We start from the raw sequence: 22,910 nt of genomic DNA on the forward strand, positions 1-22,910 counted from the left end.
AAGAGGCAGCAGTTTGTAAAGTTTGTTAAGCCTTATCTTAAAATAGCACTTACTTTTGGTGATTACTTTGAAAGATGGAAAGGCTGTTTCCAGCTTCTTCATGGGCTGTATCCTGGACCTGATCAGCTCTGTACTGAAAGCAGGAGGCTTTGGATGTAAAAGTATCTCTGCCTTTAGCACTAATTTCAGATCATCCCCAGCTGACTTGTACCAGCTGTGTCTCAGGGGGTATGGTGAAACCCTGTGGGCAGTTTGTTATGGTTGGGGGAATGCTGTCAATGGAGTTTGAGAGCGAGGATGACCCTGTTAGGGTGCTGCAAAGTAATGAAGCATATTTCACAGAACAGAAGGGAATGAACAATCCCACCAATAGATTTAATGTATGAACCTCTGTAGAAAGTACTTCCTCCCTAACCACATGTGAAGTGTTAGTGATTTCTCTGTGTATGAAACCGTGGGATATTGCCAGTTATGAAACAGGATATAAGAAAATCTAGCAATGAATACCAACATCCTGCATTAATGGCAGTCAAGGTGTACAGGGAATTCTAAACCACCAAAAGTTAAAATATTCTGCAAGCAAGTTCATGCTTTAAAGTAGATGAGCACTTACCATCACTGCACAGAAAAGTGATTACTCTTAAATACATTACCTTCTCATCTAAATTTTAGACCACTCTAAGACATCTTCAAAAACCCTATGAATTTATTTTAAGACTCCAAAGTAGATTTTAACATATAGAAAGCACAGACACTTTATGGCAAATTTTAAATGATTTTTCCATCCAGTTGAAAGTACAGGGTGCAAATTTCTGTTTATAGAATGCAATTTGATCTATGACATCATTAATAGTCTAATGACCACTCTGTCACACTGTGTACTGTGACTAAGAAAAAGGAACCATCCCAAAAATATACAAACATCCAGTGGCAACTTTCAAAATTACCCCTTCATGTTGTATCTGAATTACTCTGAGACCATTTTGATAAATATTATACAGATATGTCTGCGTGAAACTATAACTGCAAGGTAATACTGTGAAATAAGTAATAATTACTATTTCTTCTATTTTCTCCTCTTTCCTTTACCCTCTTTCTTCCTAGGGCAAAAGTTCACAAATGCAGGACTGTCCCATCTGTTTGCAAGATGACTGTTACCACTTACGCTCTCAGCAACTTCAGTTTACAAATATTTGGCTGCAGTAGAGATGATGTGCTTTTCATTGTTCCATTTTTTTTTCACCCAGACTGAACTCTCACACAAAACTCCACCTTAAGACTGATAATTTGTGCTTAAATAAGTAGATTATTATTTAATATAATGATATATTTTTATTCTGCAATGTTTGAAACTCCACAAAGGATCAGGACTAACTGCTGTAGCAATCTGGAGAGGCACTACCGCTACACTGAAGGGTTTATATTTTTAACAGAAAGCAAACTTCCCCCAAACACCAGCTCCTCTAAAAAAAAAAAAAAAACAAAAAAGAAAATAAATAAAATAAAATAAACAAACAAAAAACAAACCCAAACCAAACCAAACACACACCAAAACCCCAACCAAACAGAAAAATACCAGATCTGAAAAATTCTACCCGATAATAATAGAACTCGTTTTTGTTACTCTAGCCAAGCTAATAGTAATTAATTGATACCTTGCCCTTGGGGAAAAGCCTGTAGGTATGTAGCCAAATGCTCTGAATACCAGGGTAATTTAAGAGGTTAGAAAGAAAGGAGGAAGATCCTGTCTGCCTGATGGGCACAGCAACACTTGTTACCAGCAACACTGTGCCCCCTGGAGCCAGGGTGGCCACGGCAGGCAGAGCAATCTGTGTGTGGCTTTGTGCAGCCGGCGCACAGCTGTACAGCCCCACAGTAGCACTAAGCAACAGCACCAAATGCTGGGGAGATGCTCCAACTAGAGACTGACAAAAGACTGTACTCAGTGAGGATGCTCAACACTCGATGACTGCATTTCATGATGGAACATGCCAACATGAGAATCTATAAGAGCATAAATTACACATTTCTTTCAGAGTTAGTGGAAACATCACTTGGGGCAGAAATTATCACAATGTGTATAAACACCAGGATATGAAACACACCAAAGTATCATCTTTGGTGTAGAATGTCAGTGCAAAAATCAGTTTCTATGGAATGTTCAGGCAAGTGTCTTTAAAAGGTTTGTATCAACAAAAAGGTACCGATCAGTGGCTCTTACCAACTGACATGTGAAAGGCCAGAGTTAGTGCCTTTACATTAACCCTGTTATATTTACATGGGAATTCCAAAGGATTTGATTCTAAACAGAGGTAGTGCTCAATATGTCATGAGACCCAAAATATGCATGAACTATTTCTGTCAAAGAATGACCAAAAATGTACACATAACTCTGAGCATCGTTTGAAAACTAAGACACTTGCTGTAACATTGTGGATAAACCTACTGAACATTCACAGGCTCTTAGTGACTGTGGAAAACTCACCAAGTTATCCCATGGGAAAACAAGGTTTTACATGCCATATAAAGCTCTTAGCCCATATTTTGACAAGAGGCAGTAGAGTTTGCTAGCAACTGAATCCCAGATTTTTAAACACCAAGTACTTTAGGTGAATTTTCCCAAGACACAAGTCTAACTGAACAAGTCAAGGTGAATTTTCATTTGCTATGCTACTTAAACAGGAAAATGTAATTTTATGTGAACAAGACTGATCTTCCATCATCTGGCAATTCCCAAGTCTTTCTCCAGAATTCATTTAGAAATATGCTTGATGTCAAATACTAAACCAACTGGAAGCCAGCTGCAGACAAAAATGGAAGCCAGGAATGCTGTGAAAAAACCCATGGTTTCTAAACTCCAATTTCACCACTTGCTTTCACAAAAGAATTGTTATATTAAAAATATGCACTTCTCAAATATTGCAATTTAACTTTGGGACTCACTTATCTTTGTCAAAAGTATTTTTATTTTGTCCAAACTTTGCCTGTTTGCTGAAGAAGAAATTTGCAAGGCTTCAAGATTTTTTCCAGGAATGAGATGATACTTATGTTTTTGGAAATTCAAAACTGTCCAACATAGAATTCTGAGGAAAAAATATTTTCTCTGATTCTCCTGAGCATTTATTAAGCAATAAATTCCACAGATCAGTTTTTTTCTGATAACAATCAAAGAATTTATAATCTTAGTTGTTCCAATTAATAAAAAATAAGGGCAAGAAGAACAGAGGTGCAACAAAAGGAATACAGCACCTCATGCACTGTTACCAAGGCATGTAATCCATTAATATATGTGTTAATTCATTGTTTAAGTAGTTACTAGAGATGTGGGGAGAATAGGACTCAGATGAGTAGTCTGAGTGTTGGAGTAGCTGATGAAAATGGCATCAAATGCTGTAAGAAAAGTGGAGGGTTGTTTAGAAAAACCCCCAGTGGCTAAAAAGAGATTTTTGATGGTTGGGCAGGAGCTGTGCTCTCAAATACACCCAAAAAATGTACACTGGGTTGTTTCTTTTATTGCTCTTTATGTTACCCATTGTCAGACATACTGGCACACCAGAATGAGAAAATTGCTAACAATATTATCTCCAAAAATCCGAGCATTAATCACTATGGTTTTGAATTATGAGCACAATGATTTCCTTTGAATCATTCTTCAAAAATACTGGGAATTCTACAAAGAAGCAAAATTATATTAGTTCAAGTTCTGTAATTTTTCACCTTTCCTAAATAAGTATATATAAATAATATTCTTTCTTTTTCCATATTATGACATCATTTCCAATGCTTAACATAACTTGGCAGTTCTACAAATATTTTTCAGTTTTCTTAACATTTCCTTTTTTTACTTATTCCATGCATCAGGTTTTTGAACAGAGGTTTCCCAGCAAATTAGTAAAAGCTATCAGAGTCCTTTAAAGGGAAGTCACACACAGTGCAAGCTGGAGGGCTCAACTTTGGAACCCTTTATTGAGAACATCCTTAAAATAATTAATCCTATTGACTCCAGCAACAAAACTTTGCTCAGGTGATGGCCAATAGTGTGGAAAAGATTTTAAAAAATGGGAGCAAAATGCTGAGGATCAAAAAAATGTGAACTACTAGCAGTAATGAAAACAATAAAAGGTGAAATACAACCAAATTTAGGCTCGTCAATTTTTTTATATATAGTTATTACACTTGTATGTTTATGAAATAATGCCAACACATGCAGCAAAACTGGTTTTTCTAAAGATAAAAAATGTACTCATTTACTTAAATTCTTCATTTCTTACTCCTTAATTTAAAATTCATTTAAGTTTTTAAACTTTTTCTGTACAATCCTGATATTTACAGCAACTATTGCTACAGATTCATAATAAAACTTTGGTAAAGCAGCTCAGAGACAAACGCTTCACTCTAATGAAATCTCTATCTCTGATCACAGATGACCAACTTCTTTAGCAACAAATCACTGCTTCGTTCTGCTATAATCTACAGTACCTTGCTTAAATCTCAAGGTATTTTCTACTTGTAGGAACACAAATCCCTGAGTAGGTGGAAATTTTGCCTACTGAAACTGTTTCACTTTGCAAAAAGGATTAAAAGAGTTTCCATAAATGCATGAACATTCCTATTTCTTCATGGAACAGAGAGAGAATCCTAGCTGCCTAATAACTATGTTGTAAGCTGACCTGTCTATTTAGTCAATACACTTCACCTTTCTGCTCAGTGCAAGAGGTTTTGAGAGTGACAAGAGTTCAGGGTGTCAGCCCTCCAAAGAGCGAAAACTCACTGATTGGGCTTTGATTTACAAAATTAAAACCAGGAGTGCTTGGAAGTCAGGACATAGTTTTTGGAAATCATGAAAAGCTTTACAGCTGGTTTAGGTCACTTTAGCTCTACTTCAGTTACCTGATTACCTGATAAAATTAAGAATATAATCATAAAAGGTGTGGTAAAAACATCAACATATTGCAATTCAATTCTTTTCTCTATAAGAGCATTTACCTGTCTGTTGTGATTTCTTCAGTTCTTTACTTCTACAGCAGCAGCTCAATGTCCCACTGCATGAGTTGTGTATATCCAGAAGACTTTTCAAATAATCTCCAAGAAAAGTTAAAATTATAAAATTATTGCAAAATTTATAGGAATTTATATGCTGCTGAAAACAAGAGAATTGTTAAAAAAAAAATAAGAACGAAATAAAAAACTTCACAGGTGACTCCTCCTGCTCATGTTAGGTAGCAATATGTATATATAAGAGATTAATCTAACTTGGAGCAGCAGATTTGAACCCTGAAGTTTTGACCCCACTGCCATAAATATAATACTTTAAGAAATCCTTTACTCGTTTTTACCATTATCATGGTCGTATTAATCAACATAAGTTTTTAGTGAATAATCCTAAACAATGAAAACACCTATGCTTGAATAACAGAGAAGGTATTTTTGAGGAGGAGCTGATGGAACAGGGGAGAAATTGAACACAAGCAATTTCATCAGAATTCAACTACTGCAAATAGATTCCTACTGTGGTCTAATTTCTACACAGGGAGCATGCAGGAGGGAGGGCTTCTAACTGGCAGCTCTCTGGATAAAACCACAGAGAGTGGTTTTCAAAATAGTCTTTACATCTGTTTTTAAAAGAGGCATCCCACATCTTCCCTCTTCAGTACATGAGGACAAACCAGCCAGCACACCAAGGACTCGGCTTTAACAACCTGATTGTCTTCTCCATCCTGTTACCTGGTTGAGAACCTTGTTCCACATCTCCTTTTTCCATTGGTTCAACATTGGTTCAAGTTTCTAACTAAGCACTGACTGAAATTCAGACAGGATGACTTCTCCTCTCTCAGTGCCAGCCAACACCATGAGGGATGGACAGAAATACGTTTAAAGTAGATTGTTTCATTGCAGTAACATTAAACAGCACAGAAAAATCTCTCTCCTATTCCCTATCCTCATGGTCTAAGAAAACCTTTAGAGACATATTTAAATGGTCAAAGTTGTACCCACCTGCATATGCACACACAATGATCAGTCAGCAGTGCTTGGCTGAGAGCAGCTGATGAACCACATTCATAAAGAAAAAAACCAAACATTTAAAAACAGATTTAGGTATAGACGGCAGGGATAAGAGCTTCCCTACATATCTTAGTATGTTAAAACATGACTTTACTATCCATAGGCTTGTAACACTTGGATATTAAACTAACGACATTAAGCCTGACTTTTTCAAAGTTATCTTTTTTGATTTGGGATTTTTTCTTAGACACAAAGAATTATGCAATTAGGAATGTAGTTCCAGTACAATATTAAATTTTTAATTATTTGTGTTAGACAAATACGGTCATACAAAGCCAGGCTAGAAGCCAGATTTGCTGAAATTCAGTTATTTTCCATCACACAATATTTAAATTGAACTCTTTTTCCTGGCTTATTACAAAAACAAACTACAGAAGTATGGGGCGTTTTCTTGTTTTAAAACCAAAGGAACTCCAGAGTTGTTCTAATTTTAAACACTTTTCAAGAGGTCACTACACAGTTGATTTTGATGCACAGAAGTAGAAATCCATTATCAGATGTTACAGGTTCACACCACTTATTGTAAGGCCTCCTTCTGCTAAAATATTTCAAAATGAGGAATTCAATCATTTCTCTACAAGATTGACATAAAATGCCACAAAGCCAAAGCCAGCTAATTCAAATTCAAAGCCAAATTCAGCTTCCATACTGATGGTTCTACTCTTCGGTTCATAATGCTTTGGAGCAAACTCCAGTAAGGAAGCAGACACGTTTTATGGTTTCATATTGGAGCCTCTGAACTTCCCTACATCTAAAATTTTTACAGGAAAATATTTCAATATGAGTTGCTTTACAATGCTGGGTCACTCTCATATATCTGCTAAAATGGAAATTAGAGGCAACTGACAGCAAATTCAGGATTGAATCCAGGGAAAACTATCCAAATGAATGAGAAGAGAGAGGTAACCCTCTGCACAAAGCTAAGTTTCGGATGGCAGGTATCCTAGCAACAAATATGGAAAGTTCCTGAACTCACCAGCAGAAGGAATTTTTCTCCTTGGCTATAATGTCTTTGAAATGATGTATTATCTGCATTCATCTTGTAGTCTCCCCAGCGTTCTTCCCAGTGAATTACTGTGGTCCCCCAATTTATTGCTCCACACCTTTGCTATGCTTAGTGCTGTACAAGGACAAAACAAAAGGAGAGCTCCTGACCCAAAAACTTTAATGACCACGCAGATGGAGCCTCTGCTGGAAGACAGTAGGCCTTAGGAAAATAAATTTATTGTCCTTCAAACCCACGGTCACTTTCCTCCTTTAAAGAGAAGTGAACATTCCCCTTTTCTTCCCCTATCCCCTCCCCAGTGCTGTTAAATGCATCACTGAAAATTCATATCTGTCCTGAATTTAAGGATTTATAGTTCTGCTACTTCATGGGGAAGAACCATAGAGCCTGCTTCTAAATTAAGAACTTCTTCAATTATCTTATTGCTAGCTGCATGTTAGTAGCATTTAAATTAATGAGAAGAGCGTTCATTAAAGATAGCTTAGGGACATGTCTGGGAATACATAATATGCAAGCTCCAGCTTTTGTCACAGTTACTGTACTAAGTAAAAAAACTACGAAGTAGTTCCACTTTAACCCCCATTTCTACAGATTGTACAGTTCACCCTTCTATACACTTTCTATGGAGTTAAGTAACATATTTCTTTTCTTTTGTGAGTTCTAGTTTGTCCTAAACATTGATTAGATTAATTTTCAGTAATTTGCTTTTACCAAGTTTCACATTTTTAGGCTAAACTCTACCCAGTTCAGCCTCCAGCAGGGCTAGGATTCTAATTCACAAATGAAGAATGTATTTTATAGAGGTAAACTGTAAGAACATTTCTTTAGGACATGTACTACTATATCACCATGGTTGGTTTTAAAAGAGGCGTTTTCCGCAGTACACACTAGATAATAGTAAGCCCAAAAAAATAGACTTTTGCATATATATTTTAAACCATTTTAGGGGCAACAGATTTATTTTTGCTCCTTCAGACTTAGACCATGCTTTTCAGCGTTAAATGTTAACAAGGGCTGCTTAGAAAGAAGAGAAATCCTATGCAGCACTTTCTGGTGCTCATTCCCTGAAAGATAAACACCAGTGTCTTCTGACATGATACAGTCACTTTGATTAGGAAGGAGTATCATTATAGTAGTGACACATTGATCCTATAAATAATTTCTAATTACTGAGTTACACTATAGATTCTTTTAGAAAACACCATCATGGTGATAAAAGACAACTCACTACATACAGCATATATTTCATCAAATCCAGGCTGTTAAACAGGTAGCCCTCACTTATTTCTCAAGGAGGAGAGAAGGGCAATCTGTTTAGTGCTCTGCCTGGGGAGTCAGGCAGTCTGGATTCTGTTCCCAGCTCAGATCTAAACCATTAATAAGGTCACATCATTGCTCTGTTCTTCATCCTACATTCTTAAATGAGATAATAACATTTCTCATATTACTTGGTCCCTTCCAAGTATAAGTTCTCCATGACAGAAGCCCATTCTTACTATATATGTCTAACTCCCCTGTACCTTAGATTTTGTTTCTAAATGATTCCTTATTTTACTAATAACAATGGAATTCATTGCGGTATTAATTTTTAAGACTGAAACCTGCAATAAAGTCCCTAAAGCTGCCTAAATAAGAAAGAAGTAAAGACCCATAAAAAAGGCAGGCAAAGAAAAAAGAGAGAATTCAAAATTAGAGGAAAATTGCCCTTTCATCAGCAAAATTAATCACTCTCTGTTGCAACTTGGCAGTCAAAAGTATCAAAGAGAAGGGCAGTAAATCAGTGTAAAATGCTCTTCAGAACACTGAGGAAACAGATTTACTTTCAAAACTCAAAATGTTTAAATAAACTTTTTTTTTTTTCCTTTTCTGCACCTGCTTACCCTTTGTTTCTTAGTTTGTTTTGGTTCTTTAGTTTTTCCTATTCTGCAGTGAGTTTTGCTTTTGCTAACAATAGCTCTCATTCAGGCCCTTTTTCTTATCCTTTCATGGTTACACATATTACAAACACAAAGTTGTATTCACTCAAGAACACATTCTCAGAATTGTCTTCATCATCTGGTTTTCTTCAGAGCATGTCTACTTTTACTTCATGTGAACCCTAGTAAGGCCTTCCTGTCTACACTGAGAACCTGTAAAGAATTGTGGACCCATCAGGATACATAGGAATCCTAATCCTGCTTGCTGTTAATACCTTTCTGTTATGGATCCTGTCAGTAGCATCAAGAAACATCAGACTGAGCAGTCAAAAAATACTGGTGGGCTAACACTCCCAGTGGGAAATCTCATTAAAATTAGTGGAAGTTCCAATTAACATATTACATTAAACCCTTGTTTAGGGGATTAGTAGAGGTGTATACATCAGCTCTTTTTACAACTGACACACTGCTCACAACAAAGCCAAAGCAGTAGAGTGGCATCTGATCTGTATTCTGAGCCAGAAAGTCCCATTAAGGATTAGCCCTGCAAGTCTTCAGCACAAAGCCACTCACACGGATTGTGGCTTTCAGGGAGGAGAAAGGCTCATATTGGTCCCTCTGTGCTGACAGAATATTCACTCAGTTTCTCAGACTGCACAAGCACGTAGGCAAGAGTTTTCCTTTTGATGAAGAAAATAGGGTCAGTTCACATTCACAGCTGGGACTCTCAGGTTGCAGTTGGACTGACTTCAGCATACACTTTACTCCTTGCTCTGCTGTCATACTGACCCAGCAGCTTTCTTACCTGCAGCTCTGAGACTGAACAAGGTTCCTGCCTCACAGGGCACAAGCTTCCTGTCATTAGAGACTACAGCTTGGAAGAGGGAAGATTTAACTTTTGTCCTCTCATGCCATGTATTTATACATGACATGTATAAAACATCAAATACAAATCAGTGTGAGATCAGCACTTAAAATGGCAAGATAAAGCCCAGTGCAGGAACAAGTGAACTGGCCTGCTAGAAACTGCTTTTAAATATAAGCACAACAAATTTTCTTTGTCCACTATCAAACCAGGAGAAGGAGTTTTTTGTCTACAAAGCAGTGTTTCCTAACAGGATACTGTGTTTATCCCTTATTAACCCTGCCTTTCCCTGGGATTTGCAGTTACAGCTTACTGTGTAGTGTGTGTCCCACACTGTGAAAATTCAATGAGAAAGGAAAAAATGACAAAAGCTAAAACCAGCCACAAATCCAAAAATTATTGTTGCATAAAAGTTGCTGAAGTTTGTTTTCTGTAGTAATAAAATCATTAGTTCCTCTTCTAAAACTTAGAATACAAACATACAAACATAAAAATACAGAGAGTACACTAAATACTACAGAAGAAAGATGTAATTCTGGGAAAAAAAGTATTCATTCTACCTAATGTAATAAAGAATTTGAGAGCAGCACATTTTCAAACGAACAGCTGTACTTCAGGAAAACTTGGGTGAATTCTAGTAGAGATTCCAAATTTAATGTCATTTTTAGCTATGATTGGTCAGGTCCAATAGATCTCCAGAGAGAAGAAATGGAGGCATGAAAAGGTGGAACTGTTCCTTCCACAGATTAAATTCTGTGTCAACAACTAGAAAGATGATTTATCCCTCTCCACAACTTCTGCATTGCCTTTTCACCTACCCTACAATTACAGAAAAATAAAGTGGAGAAAATGTCCTAATATTTAAAAGATTGAGGAAACAAAAGTGAAGATATTCATAAAACTTGGTCTGTTCTACTTAGGAGGTTTCAGGCAATATGTAAAGATTGGTTTAATGTGCAGCATCACTCACTTCTGGCAATTAACATCTCTCTGCAATTCCAGTTTAAAATGTAAGTTTGTATCCATCATAAGAAAGTTGACAATATTATTTGAATTTAAACCTAGGTTATCAATTCTAATTAATTTTCTCAGCCTTCCTAATGAAGGGAAAGGTTTAATTTCCTCTATATATATGATATTTTAATGGAAAAGTACAGTAGCTTAATATTAAACACGTTATGTCGTTTTTAAGGCAGTCGGACATGTAAAATGCTTCACTGACAGAAAACTACTGCAATAAGTTCTGAATGAAAAGGATTTCCCTTTTTTTGGTCACAAGTCAGACTAAACCCGCTTCCTCTGAAAGTTGTATTTACTTTGAGTAAGTTCATTAAATTCAGGAAATTTTGCTAAATAGTAGGATTTTCACAATAGCAAAAAAAAAAAGACAAATATTGCTATATTTTCACATATTTGTTTGGACACGTTTTTTTCCTACTCTAATGTCATAAATGCCTTTAACATTGAAATGGCACAAATAGTCAAACGAACTTCTAATAAGCCTATAAAAATTTACAATGCTAATATATAACTTAGAACAGTGGAAAGAAAGATTTTCTGAAACAAGACTTCAAACTAATTCTCTACAGATCAACAGAGTTTCGTGGGGGAAACATTTCTTTCTTTGTTTTTCGCACAAGGTCTATACCTACTTTGGGCAATCTCAAAAACTATCCTGTGACAATAATTTATGCTAAAAGTACAAGTGGCATGGGAAACTATGCTCTTCTTCTGTATGAAGTACAGAAATTATAAAAGCAGTTTAAGAAGGGCAAGTCATATGGGTGTGTGCTGGTGGAGAAAGAGACCCTGGAGCAGTGTGCAAGAAGAACCTTGCTGGAGAAAAAACTTGAAAAATAAGTTTTAATTAGATTGATTCCCTTGGTGTATTTAAAACCTAGTATGCTTAAAACTCATGCTTTTCCTGAATCAAATGCAGTTGAGGTTAACATGAATTTAAGTCCAGATGTAATAAGAAATGCCAGAAACACAGGAATACAAAATCCCAGAAAGTGACTGAAAAATCCCAACTGTGTGCAAGCCAACAAATGCAGGGAATTGTTAATACCCCTGCAAGGGGACTGTACAACTGAAATTGCAGGAAAGGAACTGACACAAAAGGAAAATAAATCAAAGGCTAAACAAAACCTTTACATAGAAAAAAAAAAAAGAAATTAATCTAGAAGCTGTCAAGGAACTTGGAGAATGCAATGTACTGAATGAGGCAATGCCACAAGGAAACGAACGTGGAAGGAGATAAGAAAAGTGATGAGAATGCAATAGGAAAAGCGTCAAGGAATGACATAACTGATGAAGTAAAACAAGAGAACATGGGCAATGGGATGGGACATGTCAGTTGTGAGATCACCAGTGAATGCTGCAGATCCTTTTCATATCAAGAAGAAACCTGCCCCAAAAGCAAAGATCTCTACTGCTTCTCATCCAGGTGTTAGTCACACACATTGTATCTATTTGTCAAGATAGTGGTGCTCTTCAGTTACATGATAGATATAACACCTTAATGGAAGTCTCTGCATTCTGAATAAATTATCAGTTATTTAGAATCAGAACTACCATCAGGGAGGGAAAATTTAGAATCTGGTTTGGGATAAAGAGCTGATATTGATGCTTTATAAAGCCAGGAGCAAACTAAATAACATCAAGAACATGACAGTTTCTATGCTATTTAAAAATAGCTCTGTGAATGCTGTGGAAGAACTGTATTAAGTCAAGTCATTCAAATTTCAAGCTGATATAGGAAATACTTTTGCTGCTGAAACCAGAAGGGTTTGTACATTGACACAAGTGACAGATTTCTGTGTCCAGCTCCAGAACATCCACAGTTCAGAGCAGCTTCCTCTTCATTTCCAATGCAGGGTTCACCTAATGAAAATCAGGAATGAGAAATTAAATGTTTGTTCTCTAACTTCTGACATTTGGCTTTCATTCTGTCACTTCTTCAGGATGTTTGTATTTTGTGGTAAATTATCTTTATGTCTAGAGTCTACTTTGAGAACTTAACTCTCAGGCAAAACTAGTGCCATGACCAGTTTAGCCCTTACACGTGTAAGCTAATACTAAAAACAAGTCTAAATCTTTTTATTGTCTCAGAAATATCATGCTGATTTTTTTACTTTGAGCTGTACAGACTAATGTAGAGATGCAAAGACTTACTTTTGCTTGGTTTATTTCCAGTGAGATTAACTTTGATGTGCATATGCATCCCCATAATCCTGTGGAATACAGCTCCAGATTAGCCTGAAGTTTTGTTAATTCATACAATAAATACACTGGTGCTCTGGAAGCAGAAAGGCTACTGCTTGGCTTTGTTTAAAAGTCAGAAGTCATACCAGACAATTGTAATTATCTCTAAAGCAAGCAGAGTTCCTTCAGAAAAGAGTTATGAATAGTAGATGAAAAAGACAGTGGAACTGGAAGTCAGTAAAAAAGGCGGAGCTATAAAAGCATATTTAATTTGCAGAACAGCAAATTATTTCAAGTCACAGAAAACTTTTTTAGTAATTAGTATTTTATACATTAAAAATGGTTGACTGAATTGAATTTAATAAAATATTCTATTGTTTTTTCTTACTACATGGAGCTATGCCTTGAAATTGTCTTGACAACATGTGCAAATGATATGCATACTCAGGTTGTCTGGGTTACTGGCAAAGCCAACACAACCCATGATTTCCAACACTGCAAGCACCCCAAGATCTGAAACTCGAGCTGTGTGCAGTCTCACCTCTTTCAGCACTAGTAAAGGTACTGAAGTCAAAAATGTTTCTCACAGAAGTACACACAGGTGTCCCCAGTGTGTCCTGACTGGCCTGTCACTTGCAAACACTGTAGATTCCAATAAAAGTAACAAAACCTCAAGAACAGCTATCAGCTGAAATTTGGCACTAGAGTGAGATATGCTGGAACAAATATCACATTTGCTCCACCCTACATTACCTTGGATATACATGACACACACCGATCTGTGTAACAGCCCTACTTTGTACAGGCCTTTGTACAGAGGAGAAAAGATAATGGGTAAATCTGAAGGGTTGAGATGTAAAGTCAAGTCTTTTTAAAGTATAATTATTTAATTATTAGTTATTAAATATGTTTTGATAGGTGTAGCAGCTCCCCATATTAGATAGACATTAAAACACTGGCCTAAAATTAAGATTCATAGAAATGCTTTTATTTGAAAAACATATTCTAAGTATGTGTCCTTTCAATAGAATATCTCTTTACCAACTACTAAAAGAAAAAACAAGTATTTTACTGCATTTATCATCATTTATGCTAGAGAATAAATACTTATACAGGAGCATGTGATACTGGTGAAAAGAAAGTTAAAGCTGAAAAATCCTAGTGAAGGTTCTTAGTAAAGGTACATTTTTTTTAAAATGGGCTTAAAAACTTCACATCCACAGACTCATGTAAGTGCCAGGGTAATTTGCACCAAGTGAATTGTACAATTTAATGTACAAAATCAATACGATGGGAAAGTTACTGAATAACAGTACATAGAAAAAATGAAATAATATTCTCATATTCCTTCCACACACTTACATGGGAAACTGAACTGAAATTTCCTATAAAACCCCCACGTTGTATTTGCAAACTGAATCATACAGACTTAATTGTATTACAATGGGTATAACAAATAAAATCCACATCATATCTAATTTCCTAATAAGCTTCAGTGTGCAATAATGAAAAAAAATGCTAAGACAACCAAATGAATCTGTAAGAAATCCATTTCCAAGACTCCCGTTAGCAATTTGAGGGCCTTTTGCAGTTTATTGTCTCAGCAAGAACTCTTACAGCTCTTACAGCAGCTGTACTGGGTAAGTTAAAAGCATGTCTTTCTATCCTCAGAGTCTCACACAATCAAAATAAGTTTTTTTAAGTCACAGTCAAATCATCATTTGCCAAATTAAGGATGTCAGAAGAGTATCTGATCACTGTATATGAAGGCATCTTTTCTTTACGCTGCATAGATCCCAGAATCACGCAAGAATCATCAAAGTTGGAAGAGACCTTCAATATCACTCAGTCCCAACCATCAACCTAACCCAGCCCACAACAGTCACCCCTAAACCATATCCCCAAGTGCTTCATCCAGATGGCTCTTGTCTCTTCAAGACACAGTGCCTCCATCACCACCCCAAGAAATTTATTCCAATGCCTGACCACTCTTCCAGTGAAAATGTTTTCCTAATACCTAATCTGAACCTTCACTAACAAACCTTTAGACCATTTTTGCTGGAACCAAGTAATCAAGGCATAACGTACTATTGTGACTAGATCCAAAGCAACTTTGAATAAGGACACGTTAGAAAAATATTGTACTGCCTACAAGAAACTTGGGGGACATATTTTTCTGTAATGCATAACATAATAGATTTATTTGCCTTGAGTTAAGTTAAAAAATTAATTATGTTTGATCTAACGGCACTCAAACTCTCCCTGCATTTTTTAGGAAAAAAATTTCAAATATTTGGTCAGTTTTCCTCATTAGGAATGTATTGCAATTACTATCCAATTTCTTTTTTTTTCCATACATATGGACTTCTAAAGGTGGTTTCCATCAAATAACAGGTTACCTAATAATTGTATTATGTCAACCACTTTGGTGATTCTAAAATTAGGACAAGGCTATCAGTAACTCTGAGTTCTAGGCCATATGATATTAACTTTTTTCAGCAGAAATATAATTTAATTGTCTAGTTGGAAAGAAATATGGCTGTATCTTCTGAATGGGATCTGGTTGCAGATGAAATCTGCAATTTCATCTTCACTTTAAAAAAATAAGTACACTATAATATTTCCTAGGTGTGTCCCACAGGGAAAACAGAGCAATACAATACATTCTTTTCTTGTCCTTAGGTTTACATCTGAAAAAACAAAAATGTTCTTGTATTCATTGTCCCATTGTATCTCTGCTAGATCAGATAAAATGGGTATGTTCTTGCTCCCTTTGAAGTTCTATCATTCATCTCAGTGATAGAGGGATTTACGCTGGGTACTTAGACAGCATCTAAACAAAAAACTTGAAAAGCATTGTATGTAGTTTATGAAGTAATATCCACCCTTCATTTATAAGTACAAGATATCTGTTTCTGTTATGAAAGTACATGAATTATTAGAATGATCACTGAAAAGCTCACAATCATAAGATCTTTACCATTAGACTACATTGTTTCTTATCAGTAGTTTTTTCCTGTCCCATGGGAACACCGTTTAAATTTAAACAAGTAGCCATTGAATAACCATGGAAGGGGTTTTTAAGATACATTAGAATTCCTATTCTTTCTAAAGGCGTTAAAATTTTGCTGATACACAGCATCCTGGAAAAAAAATATGATTTATTTTATTAAAGAAAAGGCAAAGTGGCTCACTAAGTTATCTAAGCCTGGTATCAACTGATTCTCAAGGGTATTTAAAAATATAACACAACTCTAGCCAAAATTAATGTGTGGGAACTCACTCATTTAACAAATATAAGGAAATGAACTACTTTGCTGTACACTTCCTACAGTTCCCCCTTTCTTTCTCAGTCCCATTTGAGTCTCCACCTTCTGCACCACCGCCTAAAGTGATTTTCCTATCTCTGCACACGCATTCTCTTGAAAATCCAATGATTGAAAAATTGCAGGACTCACCCACCAGGTGTTGATGCTGTCAGGATGTGGGAAAAAATTCTTGCACATGCTGGTGAAGAAAAGTGGTGGAACTGTTACTTGGTTAATGCAGATTCTGATGTTCTGTCAAACCTACTTCTGAACAGTATGAAGAGTCTTTGTATACACAAACTGATCTCACAAAGTCCTCACCAACTCCAATTTCAGTAAATAAAAATTTAGGTGAAATTCATGAGTATTTAGAATGTTCCTGTTGTCTAAATTACACTCCAGGATTTCTTGTATTTACGACGAGTTTGTACACACTAATGGGAAGTTTAAAAAATGGAAAGAAATGTATCAGTATAACTGTATATATACTCTCTCCTGGTATGAAATATGTCAGGGATAATTATGTCTCTTCTCTTTAATAACCTTTATCACTCTAACTTGAAATAAGTTTGGGCTCCCAAAGCACCTGAAATGCTGAACTTTGATTACGTGCATGTAACTACATTCCAAATATAACTCTCAGTTGCTGTTGAAGGAGGGAAGATGGGAGAGGAAGTCTCCGCTGACAATTGTAACATTAACCAATAAAAAATTTCAAAAAAATAGTAAATTATAACCTACTTTGAAATGCTCAGGTAGCCAACAAACCATCCACAAAAGCAAAGAAAAATCTGCTGAGTTTGAGATAATGTGAAATAGCACCAATTCCCAGTTTTATTTACCTGTGTTTACTGTCACCAGAAGGACTACTATGCTCATTAGAAGGAAACTAAAGCTGGCTCTCTGGGCTTGGTCCTCCTCTCACATGGATTTGTGTGAGCAGAAATAGATGTAGTACAGCCCACCTATTCTAGAAACATGAAGTCTCTAAATCACATGTGCATCACACCTTAGACTAAAGATTCTATTACAGTGCAAAACAAGACTTCTCTTGGTTAATAATCACATAGACATCTCAGGAAAGGGAGTGTTGGGGGAAAAAAAGTCTTTTTCCTGCCTTTTCCTTTGATATATTGGAAAATAATGGCATAATCAGAGCGAAATATATATGATTTGTTATCAAGGACTATCTATTCTTTTGTCTGTGTTAGTAAAGCAGTTTACAGTAATAAATGAGCAACTGTAGACCGTAACATAAAAGAAGAAAACTCAGACACTTTAGCAACCTGATAACTTGCAACACACTTCGTAACCTTATTTTATCCTGTGTGAATGTGTTTTAGGAGAGAAGCCACTGCCTAAATATTCTTAGATCATTCAAGGAGTCTTTTGCTTTGAGGTATTAACAAATATGAATATAAAAGCACTACCGTGCTGTAAACACATATCCTGGTTACACCAGTGCACTGCTAAACCCAAAGGTACTGTGAAGTCTTGGTTTTGTGTCTCTGAGCTGTGCTTGTTACCAGGACAGTGCCTGTACAGAGTTGGGTCTCTGTACTAGCTTTGCACAGTACACTATCAGTGTTATTTTGATTTCTTTTCACCTTTCACAGTTTTACGTGGAATACAAGCATAATGACCCACTCCACCCGAGCCAGGTATTTCCTGGTAATTAATTAATGGCAGTTAAGGGACTTTAGATTTTCTGTTGGCACTCAACTTAATGAATTATCAACCATCAGGAAATACCCTCCCTACTTGTCCTATCTGCCAAATCACTAATTAAGCATCTAATGCCAAAAAGCAAACAACATTTTTATGTTGTTAGTTTCATGCATTTCAATTAAATTAATCAATTAAATCTTGTAGTGCCTAAAATCTGAACAATAGGCAATTTTCATTGTGTTGCAATGGTGGAAACAGACTATAAAATAACAGAAAGAAAAATATAAATGAAGTAATAAAAGAGATGGGCAACCCCGCCTACAGCGCCTGTACTTATTAAGCCAACTATTCATTGCAGGCATGTATAATAAACTCATAAATGTTGCTTATATCCAGCTTCCCTCAATAATTTTACAAATGCTAAAAAGCCAAAAATTTAACTGAAAATATTCATGTGTTTGATTTGTATTTGCTGAATATGAAGAAAGATGTAAAGAAAATGAGAGAGAAGAAAGAAAGGAGGGGAAAAAAGGAGAGAAGGAGTGCGGGGAAGATATTGAGATGTGTCTCATTTTCAGGAACTAAATCACAAAACTATTTTAAAAAATGAAAGCAAAATGTTGCTGTTCACCTTGCACATTACAATTCAGAGATCAAATGGCACAGCCAGGATATTTGGGACTTTGGGTCAGTGCCTCTTGGCACATAAGTCAGAACAAATATTTCAATAAAATAATCCTCCTGATCTCTTGGTCTCCTACAGGAGATTCTTACACTCTACAGTACATACTAAAAGAAGCAATCCCTCTTGCAGAAATTATTCTATTTTAGATAGAATGCAAAATCATTCATTATATCAAAGAATGAAAGCATGACTATTAATGCAGACACTGAATCTTGAGCACCCCAACCATCCCATCAACCTCTTGTTTACCATGTTGAAGACAGAGGGAATTGTCCCTGACTGCTTGGTTTTGAGCAGCTTCTTCATTTCTATTGCAGGTGGCAGAACTGCAAAAAAATACACAACTTGAACAAAACACTAACATGTTATGGGAAATAAATTTGCCTCTTTTTCTAGATATTAAAATAAATTGCTTCCATAAAAACAAAATCAGTCTATGTAGGAGCTGAGTAAATAAAATGTATTTCTGCAGCCCACTCAGTGAAAGGAAATTACTCTCAGATCTCACTGTTGTAAATGTCCAGCCCACTTTACTTAGGCTGTGTATTTATGTCTTTGGCAGAGAACAAACCTAGTCTTAATTCTGATTGCCCAAGAGATGTGATCAGCCATGCTGGGGACTGGGTGAGAAAATACTCAAAACTTCTTTTGATTTTGTTATTACCTCTCAGTCTCTTTCACAAATGCGGGACTCTCGAAAATGTTTAGCATGACAAGCATTAGTGCCAACTATTACCTTACATCATCAGCAGCAGCCAGAGCAAGAACAATGGGAGCAGTTTCTGGGAATGACGAGGAAGCCTTTGGATTATCCCTTGGTGCAGTGACTGCCATTGTGTAGCATTTTAAGCAGTCGGTAATTCCTCATTTCTAGCCTCTGTTTCTACAATGTCATTACAAGAAATGAAGCTTTCATATCCTTAAAACAGACACCATTCTCTTGCTTCAACACAAACTTGGTTTACACCAAATCAAGTGTTATAAGAGAAGTTAAAGAAAGAGGTACATTGTTCACTTTTTTTGCAAAAATGGAAAAGAATTAGATTTATCAAGCATTACTAACTTCCCTTAGTTATCCAACATTTCAAAAAGTGAGATCTCCTGCTAAAATAAATACCCTTTTTTATTAGATTGCTTTAATTAATTGCAAAAAATATTTTCTAAGCACAAATCACGTGTTCTTTACATGCTTAATTACAAGAAACCTGCAGCAGTACCTAGGCAGTCAGCGAAAGACTGAACTGATAGCACTTAATGAACCAAAGTTTTTGTTGTTTTTCATCAAGTTTAACAGGTTTTTCAAGTTGCAAAGGAAGAAATGAAGGATTGACAGAACAAACAATTCCATTTCTTTTAAATAATTTCCTTTTCATCTTTTCAGAGAAATTTTCAAAAGCTGCTGACAAAAGACTTGCTATATTTCTGAAGCTGAAATAGAAGACAAACTTGCTTTTAGCTTCAGTAGCAGTGTATTTTTATTAACTCTAAGTTCACTTCAAAATTCTTCTTGTAATTTTATATTTGTGCCTTAGCTACAGGTCAAGCAATGTTTTGCAGCTGCAGTAACAAAACCTCTGAGTCAGTGGAATTGAATCTTTTGGGGCCAGCAGGTACTTAACACAGGTACTGTAACAAGAACCAATATTATGTTAAGAAACAAAGTTGATATATACGATATATTAATATTTAACAATTTTGCACTATAAAGGCTAATAGGCATAAATGTTAGGTTGCACTGCAATTACTTATCCTGTTAAAATGAATTCCCATGTTTCATTCCAGAGTAACTGAACCACAGAAAAATTCCTCTCTCAGCACTTCTTTTCATGTCAAAAGTCTGCATCCATCTACTTTTTCTTTTAAGAAAAAGAAGAAACGTGTCCTTCTAGATAACAAGTTTCACTTTTGCAACCACCATATGAAAGTAAAGCTATGATAAACCAAAGCAAAGTTTTAAATGATGCTAGAACTCTACACACTTCTAAATGAAAGTTCTTACTTTTAAATGTACTGGAATTCATTTTGGAGGAAATTTTTTATGCACACTGAGCAGCAAGGCTTTACTCAAAGCATTTCTACTATTAGGTACTCTACTACTCGTGTTATTATGATTTAAACTATTGTCATTATGATTAGAAAGTGGAGCCACACGCAGAATAAAACAAATGTCTGCATTCCTATTACACATGACCACTGCCCTTCTACGTCAGTCTCAGGACTATTCTGATTTACAGTAGTAGTCAATGGCTCCAAAGAACTGAAACTGCAGGAAAAGGGGATGAAACATCCTGGCCACTTTCCTTCTGCAGATTAACTAGGCAATCAAGAGAAGATAGGGAAAGGAGACACCATGGGTAAGGTGCAAATAAGTGCAACTTGTCTCTGAGGTTTGGATACAAAAAAAAGAGGACATTTAGCTCCAAAACCCCTCCCATTTACATCAAGGTTGCATCTGCCTCTGCATCTAGTACAGGATTTTATAATAAAATACATCAATGCCAGAACTGACAGATTTAAATTCCTATGTTAAACCAATTTATGTCCAAGTGTAGGCATGTGATGAATCCAGATTTTGTTTTTCCTCTTCCAGCTTTAGAGAGAGCTGTTAGAACCCAGTGCATCCAAGCACCACATACCTAAAGGTATGTGCCAACATAGTAGGTGCCAACATCAAATATAGTGACCACAGACAATGCTTTTACGAGGCTTGCACTGTCTATACACTGCATGCTGCAAGCTGAGCCTCAAGCCCTTGCAGGGACCATCAAGTGCATGTTGCCAGGACTGTGTAGGGATGATTGTGTATCCGCTCCACCCTGCCCAACAGCTCTGAGAGAGCTCCCATCTGAAGCAGCAGTCCCTGGATGCTGAGGGGCTCGGTGCCACTTGAATGAGGTTATGCAACTCCTGGCCAGAAGTGCCTCACATCTGGCATGCTTAGCAGACAGGGAGGGCAGATCTACAACAATTTGTTCTTTTACTCTCACACAGGTAGACTATTTCATGTTTTCTCAAAACACTGCATGTAACTTCCACATCTCTTCCTTGGCTCTGAACCTGATAGGAAGATGGTTTTAGGCAGGAAGGAAGTAGTTTTAATGAGCAATAATCCACTTTGTTTCATCAATAAGGGATCACAATACTTGTTCAACTACTTGAGTATCCACTGAAAGTTTGCATAGGAAACCTGTGAAACAAACATTAAACAATCCCATCAATCAAAATGAAATATCTATTCAAAGGCATCTAAATGTGGTAAAGCACATCAAAATGCATATATGGATATTTTCAATTCAGTTAACCACACGTAGCAGAAGTTCAACACATGATCTATTGTGGCTGCAATAAACAGGTGTGAGTTCTAAGCCACTACAATGGCATGATTTTTAGATGAGCAGAAACACACAAAGTCAATATAGAAATAAGCAGCAAAGCAGCGGGACTGACAACCTTTGAAGTAAAGACAGATATCCACATATTATTAGTTGATTATCCACTTTTTTTATAAATGTATGCCAAAAATAAGATGTTTTTAACAAGGATCATTCAACACCAGAATTCATAAAGGTGCTGGTGGGCTGCAAAACCAGTCTACAGCACTGAGCCAAATATTACATGATAAAATAGTAAAAGCTACACATACACACAAACTTTTTTGCTGAAAAATGTCCTCATGTTTCCAGCCTTTCCAGGAGGTAACTTAAAAACATGGTCCCACATCTTTTGGATCGGCCTGTAGGACTCCAAGGTCAGAGAAACAAGCGGCAATTGGAAAGGGTGTAATGAGGCAAGGTCATGAAAAATGAATAGGAGCATGACCCAGCACTACAGAGCAGTGAGGTACAAAAACAAATGGGATGGGAAGGCGCCAGCCAGCATGCTTTCCTATCTAATCAGCTGTGGCTCTGATAAAGGAGGAAGTTAAGGGAGGGAGTCTTCAGCACTTAAAACAACCCCCAAGATTCCATTTCTGCACTGGTAATGTAGTGTCTTTAGGATGCAGGCCAAATCATAACTAAAAGTAAGCTTAGCAATCACAAATTGTCAGCTACATATTTGTTCATGGATAATAATGACCTGTTTGAACCAGGACAGCAGATACTGCTTTTCCCAAGTTGCTCAGCACTGCCAGCACAGCGCTGCAGTCTCTGAAGCCTCACAAAACAACACGATACTCACCTCTACCCTGGCAGGG

Source organism: Corvus cornix, chromosome 7 (genome assembly GCF_000738735.6).
Source record: "Corvus cornix cornix isolate S_Up_H32 chromosome 7, ASM73873v5, whole genome shotgun sequence".
Lineage (NCBI taxonomy): Eukaryota > Metazoa > Chordata > Aves > Passeriformes > Corvidae > Corvus > Corvus cornix.